General features: G+C 39.9%; 1 protein-coding gene across 29 annotated transcripts in view; it reads right to left on the reverse strand.

Moving 5' to 3' along the window:
* Window positions 1–18,868, reverse strand: part of LOC105078787 (recQ-mediated genome instability protein 1-like) — a 345,845-nt gene that overhangs the window by 11,951 nt on the left and 315,026 nt on the right. For 19 of the 29 annotated variants that reach the window (XR_012506735.1, XR_012506739.1, XR_012506748.1 and 16 more), the window contains 4 exons: window positions 13,535–13,761; window positions 6,623–7,094; window positions 2,290–2,431; window positions 1,462–1,567 (listed from right to left, as the gene is read on the reverse strand). The gene's annotated coding sequence lies outside the window, so the exon portion shown is untranslated. The remainder of the gene's footprint in view (window positions 1–1,461; window positions 1,568–2,289; window positions 2,432–6,622; window positions 7,095–13,534; window positions 13,762–18,868) is intronic. The other 10 variants (XR_012506738.1, XR_012506753.1, XR_012506752.1 and 7 more) reach the window with 4 other exon arrangements.

The following is an 18,868-nucleotide window of genomic DNA, read 5'->3' on the forward strand; positions in this document are numbered from 1 at the left end:
GTGGCTATTATACAATGTGCCACTTCTGGAATATTTAATCCCCTAGAGCCTGGATGGTTCAGATGATTGGTAAGAAGACATACATTTAGAGTCACTTATGTTCGTGTCAATGGTTTAAATAGACTGGTGGGTAGTACAAAGGCAACTGCTTATGTCAGTTTTTATTATTTAGGTAAAACTCAGGTCTTAGTCTCAACAATTTATTTCAATGTGGGTAAATCCAAGAAAAAAAAATATTTTTTAATATTTCCAATGAATCTTTGGAGTGAAAAAACAATCCAGGAGAAAAAAAAAAGCAAAGGAATCGATAAGATGAAGTAGGCAAAGAATTATTTACCTCTGCTGTCTGGGGACTTCTGATTTACGCGTTAGACCCAAAACTCTGTTAGTTTAAGTGATATTGCTTCTGGCTTTAGCTGTTCTACAAGCTGTAATCTTTTGATTTACTTAAGTTCCCAAGGAATTCAGCTCTGTGATAAGATGTGTCTAGCCTTGTAAAGTGTTTATTCACCAGTTATAATGGCTCAACCAAATCTTCTCCAGAACACTATACAGATGCATATATAAAGTTGCAATGCTAACAACTTCACTGATAACAAATAATGTACAACCACAAAGCAAAGATTTAGTTGGCAGACAGCCATAATTCTTACAGATTATGAAACAAACATACATGCAAAACTCTGTCCTCTGGCATATGCATGAAACTTCTTACAAGAGGCAAAAGTGCCCTCGATTTTTATTTAGTGAAACGTAGTTATACTCATGTTAAACTATGCTTGCCAAAGTGTTCATGGATAAATCTAAGAATAATTTTATTCAGCCTTAGAGTAAACTTTGTTTTGTGTTTTCCATTTAAGGCCTGTTGCTTAAAAAGTATAAAAATGCTGCCCACTTCCATCATTAATGCAACAATAAAACCTAGGAGAGTGTATGTAGGGTCATCATTAGTCAATAGCTTTAGGACAAACTTTCCAAACTGGTATTCCACAGAACATCCTTTTAAAGGGTATTTAAAGATATGGTACTAAAAAAAAAAAAAAAAAAAAAAAAAAAACCTCTTCTCAAGATATATTTCATAACATTGGGTTAAATAAATGTGTGTGTGTGTGTGTGTGTGTGTGTGTGTGTGTCTTTGTCAGCTGTGTGTGTTTCTTTAACTACTGAACTACTGGCTTGAATGGGTACCAAGTACTGTAAACCACTGAGAGAAAATAGAGTACGCAGCATTTTCCAAAACTGTTTTGATCTTGGAACACATACTTCCTTCTAGGGCTACTGGAATCTCTAGATGAACTTTTTGAGGACCGCCATTTGGGAAAGTGTTGATTTAGGTTCTGGTGTTTGTTCCAATACACGTGTTGGAGTGTGATATAGGAAATCAATAAAAATGTGGGTCATCTGTCAACAGACGTTTTGTTGAAAACTAAACAAAACATTGCTACTGGGGAAGAGGCTTACCTTTGCTTGAAGGCAAATTCCATATTTACATTTTAGCAGAATTCAATCTGGAGCTTTTTGACGTAGGTGAAAACATCAACGACCCCGGGGTAGTCACTGTGGAAACCTGTTTTAAAAAAGAAGTTGAGGTCGGAGGGGAGGGGGGCAGGGGGAAGAGAAGGAGAGACTGTATAAAAGAATTATTCAAATATTCAAGATAAAATTATAAAAGCTGAATTCACAAATGCATTCAGTTACATGCATGTCTACCAGTTACCTCCGTCTTTCAAGTCATGAGCAAAACTATCTAAAAGAAAGCAGGAGTGGGGGAAAAAGATTTCACATAGATCTTTCTCCAAGGTTTTGCTAGAAATATAAAATTCAAGAAAGTAAATGATGTATTCTAAGTCTGCCACTTTGAGAAGTAACACAAAATACACTGTCAACGACATCTGTGTAAACTCAGGAAAAAGTTACAACCTTCTCAAATGAAAAGAAAAAAGGAAGATTCATCATTCATCACAACTCCAAAAGGCACACGTTGATAAGGTAAGGTAGCCAAGAAGTCCAGAGCTTCATACAAAATTACTAGACTGAGTGTGACGCCAAATACACGAACCATAAAGATGGCACATATGTGGTTGACAGAACCAGGGGAAGATAAGATGACCAAAATTCCGATGGGAGAACCATGCTGCTTACGGGAAAGATGGGAAACACACAAGTGCCCACAGTAATGTCTTTGAAGACCACTTACAATTTTCTAAATTCAAGTTAGACAGCCTCTTCAAAATAATATCCCTAGAGTAGGAGCCCTCATCTTTACAGGCTACAGATAAAAGAACGTACACATAGGCTTTGTCACCTGCCCCTCAGATCTGCTGTCTGCCGCAGCTGTTGGCCGTCTGGGACTGCGCGGTGCACAGCACAAGACTCCCACGTGGTGACTGTTTGCCTGCTGAAGACTCCTTTGGACTGATTATTCTTTGAACTTCGAAAATCCAGTTTCAAAAAAAAAAGGAAGAAAGAAAATCCAGTTTCAAAATTGTCACTAATAGTTGGAACACAAATATCAACGTCCTAATTTACCTGTGACCTGACGGTGTGCTGGAGGCAATTTTATATGTCTCTCTTCCTAACTTCATATTCACTGATACCAATGCAGTGACAGCTTCTAATCTGCTAGAGTGGAAGTATTGACACTACAGAAATTCACAGACACTACGTATCACAGCCTTTTCTTTTCAGAAAGCCAGTCGTTCGACACTTACCAGCACACCTCTGTTAACACATATTAGTGACCTGCAACTCTCTTGACTGGTGTTATTATTAGCTTCCATTACAGTATTGAGGTTTTCTGCTGCCTCCACCTGGATTCACATTTAGGGTATAAAATAATGGGATAAAAGTTATGATAAAAGATCTGGGTTCCCTCCAGAGTCCTGCCTAAAACACCGAGTATAATCTACTGCAAGAAACATCAAACTTCTTTGATCACAGTCCAAGTGCCAGGGGAATTCGGACTATCAGTGCATGCACAACAGGAAAACCTCTGCACGAATGCCTAGCAACCGGCTTCTTGGTAAGAATTCTGAGAATGCCATCAGTAAATCAACGTGCTAATTGTACTTTATAAGCACCAACTATTAGTAACCCTTAGTCATTCACTTAGCAAGTTTTCTGTGAACAGAGCCACTGGATGGGGAATCCCGTTTCTGTGATGCACAAAGGCACCTGGGCAGGGGTGAGCAGGGGCTGAGATGCAGTCTGCCCTCTACCTGCAGGCTGCGGGGCTGCAGCCAACTGGGCACCTTCAACAAAGATGTAGTGTGTGCTAAGGACCACACTGATAGTGAATAGAACCTCGGTTATAGGTAAAAACAAAGGACTGGCAAATTGGGAGTCATTCACACATAAGAAAAACAAACGGCAACCACAAGACTTGCACTTTTCAAAAAGAGGGCTCTTCCTAAGACCAAGGATTATTTAGGATACTTTAAAAATTATGCAAGACAATTCCAGCCAAGACAGCTCTTTAACGTCAAGTTCTGACACACCCCTGCTACCTAAATAACTAACAGTGATACATTCGTTTTTTGAAGTAAAACAAAGAAGTCACAGCCAGACTCCAACACAAGACAAACATGCCTGTGGACAAGAGGCAGAAGAGAAGCACAAACTGGTGAACAGAGAAGGAGCCGGGGCAAAGGAGTAGGCAAGATGGGGAGAGAGAAATTGAAAGGTTAACGGAGAGAGAGATGAACTGGGGGTGGACATGCAGCTGGATGTGGGGATGCAGATGGCGCAAAAGGCAAAACCGAAACTCTAGACAAAATAACAAGATGGGCCAATCGCCACTGAGTTGTTCCAGCACATAAAGACTCTGTCACCTCTGGCAAGGGGTAGAAATGTCACACAGTGGTGTTAGGATCACAATGGAGAGTTCCTGTGCAAAAGAACATAAAGAGATAGCAAGGATATATCAAGATATGAGACTCTTGGAAACATTCATGCAACTCAGTCAAAACATCAATTATACTGAAATCATTAGATGAGCTCTTCAACCAATTTAAAAAAGGAAGTAAGAACTTGAACACAGGAACTAATATGGGAACATCCGGAACAGAATACAAAGGAACCAAAGTATTTCAAGAAAATCAGAGGGACTATGCCTTCACTTTAAAATCTTTTCCAAGCAAAATGCAAAATAAGTGTCTTAGAGAAGAGCAGAAAGAACACAGCAGTCACTGGAAGCTCAAGATAACGCGAACTCTGGCTTCTCAAAGACCATACTTTTTAAAGTTAGCTCGTGTTTATAAAGGTGGGCCAGAACATGGCTTACATTCTGTTGTGCGGGTTCAGTCTTTAATCTCGTCATCCTAAATAAAGAGGTAAACTAAGGCAAGCTCAAATGACCAGAAACTGCATTTGTCCCAGAACAGCAGATGAATTGCAATTTGAGAAACACACACCATAGCAAAATGTAGGTGAGTCTCTTGAGGGTTTAGGGTGGACAAAATTTGCCATAATGTTAGAAAGCTAAATTGCTAACTATGTATATTAAAATATTAAGGGTAACCACTAAAAGGAAGGGAGTGCAATCTTTAGCTCCCAAACCAGCAGAGGAGCCAAAAAGGAATATAGGAAAGTGTATCAGTCCATCAGACACGGGAAGGAACAAAGTGAAAGGACGTGAAAGGTCACAAAGTAAAAGGACATGAAAGGTCACAAAATAAGGTGGCAAACAGTAACTCCAGCTCAGCAGTGCTCACAATGCAACTTGTTATTAAAAGACAGCATTTGTGTGAACGCATTAAAAATAAGACATCTGGGGTTACCAGGAAAACCTAGAAGGGATGCTGGCAGCAAAAACTGAGGTTGGCCGAACACTATCCAAAGGAGAATAATGGTTGTCATCACTGAACATCAATTCTGCTATACTTACTATAGTTACTGTAAATATAGTGTGTAGGCATCCATAGTTACTGTAGGTACCATATGTAAGTAGTATACTTACTATATCAAGCACTCCTTTCAGATGTATGTTGCTTTGCCATTACATACAACAAAATAGCTAATATACCAATGTAAAGATGGGGAGATTACAGTTATCATTCTATGAAAAAAATCTGTGCTGGTTACAAAAAGCATACCTAAAATAAAATTCACAGGAAGGCATAACATGAGGTGATAGACAGAAAAGATCTATATAATAATATAAATGTAGTACATAAATAGATTTTTATAATATAAATTTAATATTTTTTCATTCTATCACCTCATTTTACATCATCCTTAGTGATGGATTGATTTATAGATAGATAGATAGATAGATAGATAGATAGATAGATAGATAGATAGATAGATAGATAAACCAAGCAAATATCTAGCAAAAACAAAGCTGGTATACCAATATTTGGATTAGATAAATAGAAGCTAAGGGGAAAAGCTTTAAGAGAGATAATTTAGAACCTCATATAATAGTGATTAGAACAATCTATCAGGAAAATATAAAAATCATGAGTTTCTATACAACTGCCAACAGAGTCAAACACATATACATATATATAGAGAGAGAGAGCAAAACTAAGAGAATGGCAAAAAGAATTTGACAAGTACACGATCATGGTGAGTGACTTTAACATATTCTAACAGAATCTGATAGACCAAGCTGACGAAAGGTTAATAAAGAGGCAGAAGCTTTAAACAGCCAAGTTAACAAGCTTAATCTAATGGATTTTTGTGGCCCAGCACTAGCAGAGAATATACAATCTCTTCAAGTAAACATGGAATATTTATAGAAATAGACCATGTGCTCGGTCACAGAGGAGGCCTCAACAAATCCAATGAATAGATATCACACAGGCCATGTTCTCCCATAGTGAGGCAATTAAATCAGAGAGAAATAAGAAGATACTTCCGAAAAGAAGAACCACTGCTAGAGCAGGAAGAACAAATGGACCATGAACTCTGAGATATTGCCTTTAAATCCCAGGTTCAAGACACAACTGCTGTGTGTCCTTGAGTAAGGCACTTCATCTCTCTGTCCCTTGGTTTCTGCACACGCATGGGTATAGTAATACCTCTCTCACAAAATTCTCTCGCGGATTAAATGAGGAAGTATCTTAAAATCACCTAGCACAGTACCTGGCAGAAACTCTAATACTAGTTTTAGTCCTAATAGTTTTAGGACTATTAGTTTTAGTTTTAGCCCTGTCACATAATATCTGTTCAATAAACATGAATTGAATTAATAGCTGCATAAATGAATACCAAGAGGAGACAAATACACATTCTTTTGCAAATGGAATTTAGAATAGAATTCAATCAACAAGGTTCTATTTTAAACAGAGACAAGAAAAAATATGGCACATTCTATGTTTTTAAACATCCTCGGATTCAAAAAGGAAGAAAAGATTTTGTCAGGACCTCTGGAAAATCTGATGCCGCATCCTGTTGGTCCCTCTCATGTTAATTTTTATAATCGGCTCAGATCATGAGGTCACTTTATCCAAATAAAAAGAGGCTTCTCTTGTGAAAGAAGAGAAGCTTGGAGGACAACGTCTGCTATCCTGCAGCCCACAGCGCAGAGAAGCGCAAGCCGCAGGCACCGGTTTTCAGAGGAGACCCAACTAAACTCAATGAGCACAAGTCAACTAGATATAAAAGAGAACCTCCTCACCATAAGGGCTGCCGCTCCGTCACATCAGGTGGGGGTTTGTGTGATCTCCTTCCAAGTTTGTTATTTCCCGACGTCCTGAACTTGACACAGACTGCGCAGCAAGCTGAGATCCGCCCAGCTTGTGGCCATGACCGTTGATAGGGTATGTTCAGTGATGTGACACAAAGACATCCCCCATCATTCTGATCCTCACCCTGGCGCCCTCTCCTGGAAGTCTTCTCACCTCATGTGGAGCCGGTTACTTGTTTGGCTGCTTCTTTTCCGTGGGACTCAGAAGAAAGATTTTCTGCTCTCTTCATTTGTTCACTGGTGCCAAGAACTTGTCAATTTAGTTTTCAGGTGGAACCTGATATTCCCAAGGCCCACATCATGCTTTTGGTCAAAGAAGAAAACTTTTCCAGATCGCAGAGAAAGGTGACATTGGTGACTACACTGACAAGGCCAGGACGGACAGTTCAGGAATCCAGCACCGCTATGGGGAAAACAGCACATGGTTCTTATGCTACCAATGGTTCTGGGCTTCAGTGTCACCTGAAAAGTACAATGTCTTGGTGTATCTACCCCTACTAAAAATACTAAATATTTCCCCAAAGCAGGAAATATGGATTAATTAGTGAAAAAATAATTGGACTAGCTAAATCAGTTCTTAATGTCATATACCAAGATAACTTCCAGATAGATTAAAAATGTTAAGGTAAAATTAATGTTAGCCACTATATATAAAAATAGATTTAAGAAAAAACAGGTTTCTTCTGTATAGCACAGGGAACTATATTCAATATCTTATGATAACCTTTAATGAAAAAGAATATGAAAATGAATATATGTATATATGTACATGACTGGGACATTGTGCTGTGCACCAGAAATTGACACATTGTCACTGACTGTACTTCAATTTTTAAAACTGTTAAGATAAAATTAATATAAGTGAATGCTTTTATAACCCTAATGTGGAGAAGATCTTGAGATCAACTGTAGAATGTAAAGGGAAAGAATGACATATTCTAAATGTTTATATGGTTAGAAAAATCATAAATATCACTTTTAAAAAAATTACATAAAACTATTGATTGCTGGGGTAAGAAAGTCTAATTTGCCTCAATTATAATGACACCCAACAGTGCTTATGAGCACTTGTCCTATCATCTAGTGACAGCAGCTTCTGCCATGATAACCAAGATGGGTGGTTTGACAGTCAGGGGTATGTTTACGTGGGCAGGATAGTTAGTTAGCAAACCAGGAAACCTAGGCCATACTCAAGCCATTAACCACCTGCAGTGAATGATACGTGTGACTGATGTGTGCATATATGGGATGGCTGGTCAGTGCACGTGAACAGTTTCTGAGAGGTTAACATTCATGTCTTCCCAACTGCTTATTTAATTTACGGCCACTGTCTTCTTTAGACCAATTAACCTGACAAAATGATAGATTATCCTTATATTTGCTCTTCTCTAAGACAGTTATTTTTTTATTCTTTTATTTAAAATTTTTTATTTTTATTTTTAAATTTATTATTAAATTATTTTTTAAATCTTTTAAACCTGCTAAGAGACTTAACGAGAACTATTATTAGAGGAATATTGCATTCATTTGCTGATTGTTGACGGGAAAAATTATGATGACTTGCCCACATAGTTTGAAATTATACACACATTCTAATGCAAAATAAACACCATGGCCTATTTCTCTAAACAGGAGTACGTATTTGCAAAAAAGCAGGAAAGTCCCGTGTAGATGTGAACTAGGAAACAATACCTAAAAGTGCCCACATCATAGGGCTGTCCTCTGGATTCAGTGAGCTTATGTTTGTAATATGCTTAAGAGTGCCTGGCACATGGTAAATCCTGTACAAATGCCATTAGCGGTGCCGGCTTTTAAGATGGAGTTAATTTTTCTTTTCAAAAGTCTTTTGAAAAGCCCATCAGAGGTTTTAGCTGAAGTTTATTTTTTGACATGAGGCATTTTTTACTTTTTAAATGTAAAATCTGTGGATTAATCATCATGAATTAAAATGCACAACCTATTTGTACTTAATGATTTGTTTGTTTTTTTCCTGCCACCACGTGGGGAGTGGCCTGGAACCAAATCTTTGCCAGAACACGATCTGCTGTTCCCTCTAATTCTGGCCAATATGACCTGTCAGGACATGACAGATATGCATACACAGCTACACTATGTTCCTAAACATGGACTCTGAGCACACATGACACCTATATGAAACCCTGAATACATAAAACCTGTTTAGTAAGTTTGGTTAATTACAAAAGTAGGCTCTCCATTTTATTAAATGAGTCATTGACTGTCCCAGATGATCTGAATAAAGTTCAGTGGAAACTTAGGGAAAACAAGGTATATCCTTAGATATTCAGCAAGTCGAGATGGATGGGGCGACAGGGCAGGTATTGTCAGTGTGTTTCGTGCTGGGAGAGAACTGTCTGAGCCTGTCTGATAAACCCGCAGGGTGTGGTCTTCCAGAAAACTCCATTCCGTGAAGGCCCACAGAGTTTTATGGGAAAGGATTCTTAAGAAAGGGAATTTGAGACAACCTTGAGCTGGCAGAAAAGCCTAGCATTGTGTTACAAAGATGTGTCTCCAAACCTTAATCTGTGACTGAATTTTATGTGGGTGTGTGAGTCTGCAGGTGTGGAGGGAAAGTCAGAAAAAAAAAAAATAGTAAACACCACAAATGCCCTTCCACCAAGTGCGCTCAGACACTGAGACATGAGGCACGCCGCTTGGATACACCCCTAGTAAGTTTAACCTAAGGAAGTCAGATCGCCTTTCCCACCTTTCTCTCCACGGAGTGCCATCCTATTGAGTATTTGTACCAGGAGGAGAGGCAGCTTCTGACACAAGCAGGGGAGGAATGGAGTGGCAGCCTGGGATGTGCAGGAAGCAGAGTTAGGAGGCCCAGACTGAGGGCCCAGAAGTGGCTGCGTCCAGCAAAGGTGTTCAGAAGATTGTGACTATGAGGACACAAGGGACGTGGCCAGAATCACTGTCAGGGGATGAAGAGCCTGCCTCACCCACAACAGGAATAGCCAATGGAGGGGTTCAACAGCTAATCTGAGCAGGCAGAAGAAAGAAGCAGCCAACTTGATGATAGGACAATTGAAATGATTGAGCTGAGGAGCAGAAAGAAAAAAGGATGAAGAAAAGTGAACACTCACATGTAATACACTAGGTGCACAATATCACCTGCTCCTACATTTAAATATGTGCATACAAGTATTTCATGCAATAAATGTATTTTTGAAAATAAATCGAATTTTCAAAAATAAAATTATCAACGCTTTTTTTTTTTTTATAGAACATGTTGGATAACATTCCACAAATATATTCATCCAGTGTCTACCATGTGTCAGATATTCTGTGTGCTTGGGATGCAAAGGTGAACAGGATGGGGAGACGGAATTCCAGTGAGTGGGGCCACCGTGGCATCATGGGTGTATGAACTGGGCAGCCGCACCCCGCACTTGGTTTACTGCCCTACTGTTGCTGTATTGAAATTCTTAACAATTTTTGAACAAGGGCTCTGCTTTCTCATTTTGCACTGGGCTCTGTGAGTTATATAGCCAGTTCTGAGGGGCACATTATAGTTAATGAACTGTAATACATATATTTGTATACATATACTCAATATAGATACATTAAATATTTTCTTTGACTCTCTGCCTTTTTATTTTCATTCATAGAGCAAGTTTCACACTTTGAAAAAATACAATTTATAATTATTTTCTTTTATGATCTGTGCTTTTTTTATTCAAGAAATCTTTGTCTACCCTAAGTTTAAGGATTTTCTCCTATGTTTTCTTCTAGAACATTTCTAGTTTTCGTTCTTAGTTTAGATCTATGGCCCATATCAAATTAATTTTTGTGTATGCCTTAAGGAAAGGATTGAGATTATTTTTTTCTCAAATGAATATCCAGTTGTTCCAGTCTCCAGTATTGTTTTTGAAGGTGATTTTTTAAAAGCTTATTTATAATGCCTTAAAACTCTTACAACTGTGAGGTCATATAAAACTAAATATGTAGTCAGCATTTGCCTCCTGTGAACGAGAAAATGAATTGCATTCATTAGGTCTTTTCTTCATATTTTTCTCTCCCAAGCACACAGAAGTCCAAGACCATACTCACTGACTGCTTTGTAGTCAGGAAGGCCTGGCCAATTAAATGTGAGTGGAAATATACATGTTACTTTTATCTGAGGCAGTGAGAAACCCCTGCATGATATTCCAACTCTCTCTCTCTCCCCTGTATTGGCAACCAAGGGAGCCTTGTGTTGGAGGGTGGAGCTCAAGACTAAAGGTTAAGTCATCCCTTAAGGACAGCCTGGCCTCATAGTGACTTTTGTATGTGTGACAAGTGAATTTTTACATTGCAAGCCTCTGAGATTTCCGGATTAATTTGTTACTGTAGTATAGCCTACCTTATACTGACTAATATATATTCTTTCCTTCTTTTTCTTCTTTTTTTTAAAATAAATTTCATGAGGTAACCTCTCTCAGCAGCTAAACTACCATTTATTGAAATTGTTCAGGTTAATATAGTTTTACCAAAAATAAAGTAACTGAAGGAGTACCCTTAGAATATGAAAGAATTTATAAGGACTAGAATAAAAGATCTATAGTGATCCCTCAGGATGATTTGGGGGGAAAACCACCTGCATATTTGGGAATATATTATTTGAGTGTACAATAATAAGATTGCAAATTTTGATGCTCTAGGATCCCACACTATAGCTAGAGGATAAAATATATTGCCATGGTGCCTAAATCTAGAGCCTAAGATACAACCTAGATGCCAATTAATATTTCCTTTTCATAAATTACATTTCCTGTCATAGAAGATGTGTGTTCATAGGAGACCCAGGCCTCATATTTTCTGGATGTTTAAGGGCACAGCTGGAAGAAATCTTATAGAAGGTTCCTATGCTTCTAAAATATATACTCTGAGTTCTTGATCTGGTACACTGTAAAAGTGAAGAACAAAGTCTATTCCAATGCTCTGCCATCATCTCTAAGATAAAAGCAGAGTTCAGGAGAACGTTTCTTCCCCCTTCCCTTCCTTTGTTGTCTAAACAACAGGATCACTCAGGCTTGTTTCAAGAGTGGCAGCATGAGTGGATAGAGTCCTGGAAGTAGTACCTTTGGAATTTGGTTTCCTCATTTGCAAGGCTGAGTCTGTCTTAGTGATTCCTAGTCGGGGTTTACAAGTGGATTCTCCTGCTATTTATAATATTTCAAAAAGTTGAGCAGAAACCTTGCCTATTTTCTGATGAAGGTGCACAGGCTTAGCACAACATCACGTTTCTTCGCATTTTGGCTCTGAGATTTTGAACTCAACAAACTAGCTTAAGTTAACTCCTGCTGAGCTTAAACTGGATTTGAAAATTATATATGTCTTTAATATCAATAGTTGCTAACATTTATTGAGTGCTTACAACATGCTGAGTAGTGGTCTAAATATTAGACCCAAAGGAAATCTTATTACAGTCCCTAAAGCAGATATTACTTTGGTCACATTCGCTATCTTTTTGTTATTAATTTCTACCTTCATTGTGTTGTGGTCAGCCATCAGACTTGGCTTTCAAATGGTCCCAAATAATGCAAATGAAGTGCAGTGTATATAAAAGTCACATTTCCTTTTTGTAGGAAGTCATTGTGAAGATGATAAGGGAAATATTAAACCCATGAACTGATCATCTAAAATACATAGGAAATTAGCAAATTAAATCAGATTTTTTTTTTTTTGGATCTGAAATGAATCTCTTCACTATAAAAATGAGGGATTTTCTTAGAGTTTAATAAAACAGGAAGAGCTAGACTAAAATACATTTAGTTCAGAAAACTAGATTAGGTTTATCTTTAGTGCATAGCAAGGTATTTGGTGGATAACAGTGAAGTTAAGTGTTGGGAAAGAACATTGTAATGAAAATAAAAGGAAGTAAAATCCACTAATTTCCAGGAATTTATACCTGATTAGATAGTTGTTCTGGTTATTTATTGCTGTGTAATGAACCACCCCAAAACTCAATAGCTTAAGGGGCAACCCTTTTACTATACCATGAGATTTTGTGGGTCAGAAGGTTTTGATTTTTAAGGGTATAACACTTTTCTATTCATATAGAGATTTTTTTTTAAGTTGAAGAACAGAGAATAACATTTGTCTTGTTGGAGGATTACAGGAACATCATGACCTGACCTATGTGGACAGCAGCAAGGACAAAGGATTCTGACACCAAGAAGTCTGCAACAAGCAACCACACCTCCTCCGCCTTTTTAGTATAAAAGGAGCCTCAATTCTGACTTGGGTAAGATGGTTCCCTGGGACATTAGTCCCCCATCTTTTTGGTCTTCTGGCTTTGCAAATAAAGTAATTATTCCTTGCCCCAACACCTCATTTCCCGATTTACTGGCCTGTAGTGCAGGGAGCAGAATGAGTTTGGACTCAGTAACACTTGGTGGTATACAGCTTGTGATGGGCTGGTCTGAAGGCCCCAAGAAGGCTTCACTCACTACTAGTCATGCACCCTGGCAGGCATATCTAGAAGGCAGGGTTCAACTGGGACTATCTACCAGACTGCCTACATGCGGTCTTTCCAGCAAAGCAGCCTCCCAGTAGCTGTCTAGTTTGCATGGTGGGGTGGGGATCCCAGGAGTGTATTCCAAGAAATCCAGGTAGACATTGTAAAGCTTCTTGGGATCTAGTCTCAAAGTTCCCAGAACACCACTTCCACCACATCCTATTGGTCAAGCAGGTCATCAAGTTCAGCTGAGATTCAAGGAGAGGAGAATTGGACTCCACCTCTCAAAGGTAGGAAGAGTAAAGAATGTGTGGCCATCTTTAATTTATCACAGCGTTCACATCAAAAACACTAGAAACATTTAGCAAGAAAGCACTTACGTGACTTCTGACAAACACTTGTAAGAACCCACAGCAGCTTATGGTCACAATTTGCTGAGAGAATGTGGAGTCAAGGAGTGATCCAAGTAAGATGCCACCAGAGGAGCTTCAGAAAGGTCCTTGTTCCTCGGGCTGTGTGTTAGAGTCTTTACGCTTCCAGGTACTGTCCTCAGTCTTTGAAGGGTTTGTAATTCATGCTGGAGCCGCTAACTCCCAAATGGGTGGCACTGAAATAATTACAGAGCCTTAACAATTTTCCACACTCATTGCCTATGACCCTCGGGAAGCACTTTGGGAACTCACAAAATGAAACCAGCTGCTGTTTTACTTGTCAGTGTTAAGTGTTACTTGGCTATGGCAGTTGGCCAGTGGCTATTTCCGTGCCTCTGTTACCAACAAATTTAAAAGGCTTCTGGCACTGACATTAGCCAGAAACCACACGGGTTTCTGGAGACTGTTACTGAACAGACCCACCGAGAGGTGTGTCCATTAACCACAGCTACAACAGGTTTCAAGGGGACAACCCCTTGTTCAAAGTAGCCATCTCCCACCATCACCAGTTGGGCCACTGTTTCTAATGTGAAGAGCTTTAGAAAGGTCCTCCCCAGAAGGTGACGGCTACAGGCAGTGGCCCCCCAACTTCACTTCTCTCATTCCCATCCCTCCTGCTACCATCACACTCAGCCTCCAAGGAATCATGTTCCCTCTTTCAAGGCCCGGTCTTTTCCCTCTGTGCTCTTTAGTTCTGCTGAGACAGGTTAGCATCATCTAAAACAAAAACTTTACTAAATAATGTAGGACAGGAAGAAATGATCTTGGAAAGTATCCTGTGTCCAAGGACTCAAGTTCAAAGGCACAGTTTCCTAATTCTAGAATAACTACGGTCTAGCCCTGGAAGGCTGAGTTCAAGCTCCAGCCTGGTGTTTCGTTTCTCCTTTAATTTGTTTTTCTGATTTTCAGATGTGCTGGTGTGCCGCTTTATTAGGTTCTCTGGACAAATGTAAACGGCACAGTAATACTAAAAACACTTCCTCCTTGATTTGACTTTAAACCCCATGTTAATTGTGGGCCTCTCACCCACGTGGCCAGTTGGCAGGGCTGTGGAGAAGCCAGACATAGCAGCCCCAGGCTACTAATTCAATGTGGCTTTTAATTTTTCTGTGATTCCCTAAGGAGACATTTTCTCTGGTCCCCAGAGTGTGGTAGGTAGACTGGGTTTAGCATGGTCACTGGGAATGGGGGCTCCAAAGTCATATTACCTTTCCACCTGACTCTAGCTGTTTCCACAAGACTGAACAAGTGTTCATAGCTGGAGGGAATCTGACGGTGCACAATGGCTCTTAGACTGACAAAGATTTCCTTACAAAATTTCAACAAACCAGAATTTTGCATGAAATAGAATGCTCTTCCCACTACTGGAGACTAGGACCTTGGGTTTGGACTGGTTTCCAAAAGATTGTTTAATGCTCCCCTGGAAATGACGAGAAGGAAAGTCAGTGAAACCGCAGTCAGGGGACTTAGCAGAGAACAGCTGGGAAAAGGAAGCTGCTTTGGTGCTTGACCTGAGCTCTTTGGCTGCATGACTCCCTCAAAACACCCAAGGTTTTGGTGAGGAAAGGTATCAGGCAATGTGGGGGAGAACAGGGCTTGAACCTCTGTGATAAACTAGCTGGCAGGAAAGGTAATCAAAACGTCCAAAGTATGAGCAAAAGGTCAGAAGCTTCTGTTCAGGACACATCTAGAAAAATAAATAGCTTTGGATCTTGCTGAATAGAGTTGAGGAAAAAAAGGGTTACAGACACTGAGTGGAAAAACATCCACAGGGAGCTGCAAAACCTGGGAGAAGGAGAGACAGACAGTCAAGCTCTCTCCGAAGAACGGAGCAAGAACAGTCAAATGTCATCTTAGAGAGCTCATTCACCAAGACCCTGCATCAGAGGGTACCTGGGGGGAGGGCACGATGCCTGACAACATTGAGCCTGCAGAAAAATCCAGCTCTTCTTCTGCTCATCTGGTCCTGGTCACTGGGAGCCTGGCTCTCCTCCAGATGCCTTCTCCTCTTTGGAAAACCCTTAGTACAGCTGGAAGCCTGCCCTGCCCTTCTCCTGCCAAGAGCAGACAGTGGAGGGCTGAACACTACCTATCCTTGAAAAGTATGAACATTCTCCTCTCGACCCTCACTCTGGAGTAGAGAAAAGAGGAGGGGATTTGTAACTAGAGAATCTGGGTTAAAATCTTAGCTTTTCTTAGACTGAATTCTTTGACAGAATTTCAATAAGCCAGAAATTCAATTCTTAGAATGAACTTCTGGTCTACCTGGCAAATGTCTTCCCACTGTGTCTGCCTCTGTGACCCTTTCATGGTCTCACACACACACACACACACAAAACTTGTTTTCTGACCTGATGCTGTCTAATGATTGACACTGATAATATTCATCCTCTTAAAAGCAAACTTGCCCCTTAGCTCCATGGCAAGCCTTGCCCTGAGCCTTCAGTGAGATGGTCACGTTAGATAACAGCCCTTTGAGCCTACTTGTTGAACAAGAAACACATAGTTCTATGGTAGCAGATTAGAAATAGGCTAGGGCTGCTACTTAAAATTCAATCTCAAATTCTAAGCAATTGCCAGGGAAATGTGTGCTGGATAGTATACGAATTTTTGGCAAGCCGCATTGAGCACTCACCTTAAAGCAGATGCCTCTGTGTCTTGCATCACATATCCCAGGCCCATCTCTGATTTCATCCAGAGTTTTAGTGGATAGTGATAGTTCTAGACAAGCCTGGAATCTCCCACCACAAGCCCTGGTTTTCTCTGGTGTCATGGTAGCTTCCCCAGCCAACATGAAAATGCAGCCCAGAAGTGCGGGGAAACCAGTGTTCCCATAAACAGGCCTCAACTAAAAGGGGAGGAGGCCATGGAATAAATGCCCCAGCTGCCCATTGCCCAGGTAGGAAATGCTGGGGACGTTCGGTAGGTGAATCAGGAGATCCTGCCAGAATCTATCCCCTGTTGCTTCCAGGGCATATACTCTTATATTGGCTTTTCTTCCTGTCTGTCTCACTCCCTTCTCCCCCACTCCTGCTTCCTGGGACCACCTCTTGTGGTGGGCAGGATAATAGTTCCCAAATATGTCCAAGTCCTAATATCTGGAACCTGTGAATATGTTACCTTACACAGCAAAAGGAACTTCGCAGATGTGTTTAAATTAAGAATCCTGGGTTATCCAGATAGGTCCAATGTAATCACAAGAGTCTGCATAACGGGAGTTGGGGGCAGGACAGGAGAGGAAGACGAAATGATGTAACAATGAAAGTGGACATGAGAGTGATGTGACCATGATCCAAGGAATGCAAGCAGCCTCTGGAAGCTGGAAAAAGAAAGGGATGGGCTCTACCCTCGATTCTCCAAAAGGAACGTGGCACTATTATCACCTTGACTTGAGCCCCACCTACTCATTTTGTAGGGCTGCTGTAACAAAATGTCACCAACTACGTAACTTAAAAAGACAGAAATGTATTGTCTCATAGTTCTGAAGGCAAAAATACAGAATTAAGGTATCGGCAGGGCCACACTCTCTCCAATATCTCTAGGCGAGAACCAATCCTTATTTCGAGGGTATGGATAAGTCACTTTACCTCCCTGAGCCTCAGTTTATACCTTTATAATTAAGCATAATCCTATCTTTTATTTCTGGAAAATTATGAGTTTCAGGTATAATGCATGTAAAGTTCTTAGCATGACCCTTGAAACACAGTAGGAGCTTTAAAAATGATAGCTTATTTATCATTTATTATTTAACTTATTAATAATCATATTATTTATCATTGCATTTTATTATTTATTTTTATCAGACAACAGGTCAGCTTAACCCCTAGACCATCAGCAAAAAGCCCAGTTTGGTAATGGAGGATCACGGAGTCTCAAAGAGTAATCAGTGAATCACTCTCTATGTCTACTGTGTCCGTCGCCCCCTACAGAGCTGCATAACAAGCCATCTCAGTAGCCGGTGGCTAAGGCAGCAGTCATTTATTCTCCATGGATCTGAGGTCAGCTGCCCCTGGCTGAGCTCTGTTTCTAGCATCTCTGATCCTTCTTTTGGCACCAGCAGGTTGACTCTCCTGGGACCAGGACTAGCCTGGGCATGTTCTTCCCATGGCAACAGCCGAGGCACAGGAAGGCTAGCCCAGTCACCCAAGAATCCCATGTCACGTCCATTAACCTTGAATTTGTCCAAAAAATCACATGCCTGAACCCACAGCTAAGGATAAGGGAAATATACTCCCTGTCTTCACTGGGAAGAATTTCACAGACACATGGCAAAGAGTATGAATACAGGATGAGGGAGAATAATCAGGCCATTAACACGTTCCCTTTCAGGAAGCATCTAGATATAAGTTACTGGTGGGAGAAGAGGATCTCATGAAGAAGACTGCAGAAGGAACAGACAGAGATGTTGGAAGGGAACCAGAAAACTGTGGGGTCACGCAAGCATATTAGAAGGGAGACTGGAGAACCATCCAGTGCTTCAGCAGCGATCCGCAAAGTGAGGTCAGAGAAAAGAATTTGTCAAAGGAGAAGTTGTTAATGACCTTGAGAGACTATCTAAACAAACAGGCCACTCAATTAATCTTTTAATAGTCAGGCTGTGCTGGCTGACCTGCTCCCATCTAGAAGTGAATGGCAGGTGTATATTGTTTTATTTTCTGCATCAAAAGGGGATAGAGAAAACTGGCAAATTGTAATACCAGTTCCTTATTAAGTACTTTTGTGCATTTTTAATGCTTATGTATGTTTCTCTGTGTTAACTATACTTAGTGCAAGAAGAGAAAGGTGCTAAATAAGCAGTTAGAAAGGGGAAAAGCAATTTTTACTTCTTTAGGTTTGTTAGTTTGCTAGCATGTGCAAATATCTCAAGTTAAACAGTGCTCTGAAATCCAAGTTTAATTAAATTCATCAACAGATGACTGAATAAAGAAGAAGTGGTATATTTATATGATGGAATACTATTCAGCCACAAAAACTGACAACATAACGCCATTTGCAGCAACATGGATGTTCCTGGAGAATGTCATTCTAAGTGAAGTAAGCCAGAAAGAGAAAGAAAAATACCATATGAGATCACTCATGTGTGGAATCTAAAAAAAAAAAATTAAATAAATACATACATACATACATACATACATACATACATACATACATACATACAAAACAGAAACAGACTCATAGACATAGAATACAAACTTGTGGTTGCCAAGCGGGTAGGGGGTGGGAAGGGACAGACTGGGATTTTAAAATGCAGAATAGATAAACAAGATTATACTATATAGCACA

This window comes from Camelus bactrianus, chromosome 4 (genome assembly GCF_048773025.1).
Source record: "Camelus bactrianus isolate YW-2024 breed Bactrian camel chromosome 4, ASM4877302v1, whole genome shotgun sequence".
Taxonomy (NCBI): domain Eukaryota; kingdom Metazoa; phylum Chordata; class Mammalia; order Artiodactyla; family Camelidae; genus Camelus; species Camelus bactrianus.